The sequence below is a fragment of the Nycticebus coucang genome, chromosome 20 (genome assembly GCF_027406575.1).
Source record: "Nycticebus coucang isolate mNycCou1 chromosome 20, mNycCou1.pri, whole genome shotgun sequence".
NCBI classification, from domain to species: Eukaryota; Metazoa; Chordata; class Mammalia; order Primates; family Lorisidae; genus Nycticebus; species Nycticebus coucang.
The window spans coordinates 39,361,164-39,363,122 of record NC_069799.1 but is presented as its reverse complement, the minus strand read 5'-3'; the positions used below and the strand labels follow the sequence as shown (position 1 = coordinate 39,363,122).

Genomic DNA, 1,959 nt, shown 5'->3' with positions numbered 1-1,959 from the left:
TTCTGTTTCTTGCAAAACACCTTTATAAACCTAGTAGAGTTCACACCTAATAGAGGAGGAAGCAAAAATGTCATGGTCAGATTAAATCTTATGGAGTTTTAAAAAGACATAGTTAACTGATTTACTCCTTGTCCACTGAGAGTTGAGGTATGTCAATACAGCACGGCATTCTAAGGCATGTTATTTTTTTTTCCATAAAGCAGTAAGCCATTCTTCAAATTAAATTGGGTTGAAATGATGACTCTTTATGATGTCTCCCATTTTTTTTTTAAGTATGGAATACTTCATGAATTTGCGTGTCATCCTTGCTCAGGGGCCGTGCTAATCTTCTCTGTATTGTTCAAATTTTTGTATATGTGCTGCCAAAGCAAGCACTGATGTCTCCCATTGTTTTAAATTTTACGCTTTACCTCAAAATCATGGACTCCTCAGTACTCTCCTTGACGGAATTTTATTAGTAACTCTGGAAAAAATAAAAACAGAGCTCACACATTTTAAATAATCATCAGCACATTTATTTTAAACCAACTAGATCTGCTACATTGACCCCGCATATTTCTCATGCAAAATTAAATATGGGGCAATAATGTTTTCCTATTGCCAGTTTTCACTTTTGAGTTGTCATCAGAAATATCTTGATGAAATGGACCTAATTTTCAAATATTTTAAGGATGTAGTCCCTTTACTATAAAAATTCTGAGAATTTTTTTGTTATTTCTTAACATGATTAGTGCAGAATTATAACAAATGCTTATATAATATATCATCCCCATTCAAGAAGCCTGTGCAGCCTATGGTGAGGTTTATAATAAATGCTTAACTCAAGGAGAATGAGAGGCCTAAGGTAGAGGTTCAAAATGATTTTGAAAAGTGATGCAAAAGGTATTTTTCACAAACAATTTTTTTACATTAGGAAGTAGGCATTTTCTAGATTATCTAAAATTGAGAGTGGTTAGGGTGAGTGGTTTTCCCTTAGTATAGTCAGAAACAATTGGAAAATGTAGAGAAGTTCTCTGTGGAGTAAAACAGCCTTGTGAAGTGAGCAAGTGGAGTCCTCAGTGAAGATTCACCTAATTGATCTGATATGTAACAGTTTGCTCAAAATAATAGCAGCACTAATCTCTGCAATTATGTATGCTTGAACACACACACATGCTTATATGTAGTACAAGCTTTCATATAAATGCAATGAATGATAGCAATAATACAGGGAAGAAAGAAGTAGGATTAGTTTATTATTATAAAGTACTTGTACTACACATTAAGTGTTATGATGTTATTCAAACTAGACTTGGATTAACTGTAAGTACATGTTGTTACAATAGGGCAACAGCTAAAACAACTAAAAATAAAAGTATGTGTATTTGATATGTGAAGACAAGAGAGAAAATGGGATCATATGACGTTTAATTAAAACCACAAAAGGCAGGGGTGGCGCCTGTGGCTCAGTCGGTAAGGCGCGGGCCCCATATACCAAGGGTGGCGGGTTCAAACCCAGCCCCGGCCAAACAAACTGCAACAAAAAAATAGCCTGTAGTCCCAGCTACTCGGGAGGTTGAGGCAGGAGAATCGCCTAAGCCCAGGAGTTGGAGGTTGCTGTGAGCTGTGTGATGCCATGGCACTCTACCGAGGGCCATAAAGTGAAACTCTGTCTCTACAAAAAAAAAAAAAAACACAAAAGGCAGAAAGTAAAACAAAGATTAGAAAAAAAGAATAAGAATGAGTCAAAATGGTAACAAATAAAGTAGATATCAATCCAACCATGTCAATAATCATTTTGAAAATCAATGGCGTAAATGTACCAATCCAATGGCAGAGATAATCAGAGTAGATAAAAAAAAAGACCCAACTATATGCTGTCTACAAGATTGCCACTCTCCACTCTAAATATAAAGACACATATATGATAAAAGTAAAGAAATGCCATTTTAAAACTAAACAAAAGAAAGCAGTAGTAGA

The 1,959-nt window shown here is 35.1% G+C and overlaps 1 non-coding gene across 1 annotated transcript; it reads right to left on the bottom strand.

The window, feature by feature from the left end:
* Positions 1-268: 268 nt before the first annotated feature.
* LOC128573163 (U6 spliceosomal RNA) lies at positions 269-375 on the bottom strand. Its single transcript, XR_008376332.1, has one exon. It is a non-coding gene; the product is annotated as a U6 spliceosomal RNA (small nuclear RNA).
* Between the last annotated feature and the right edge of the window lie 1,584 nt (positions 376-1,959).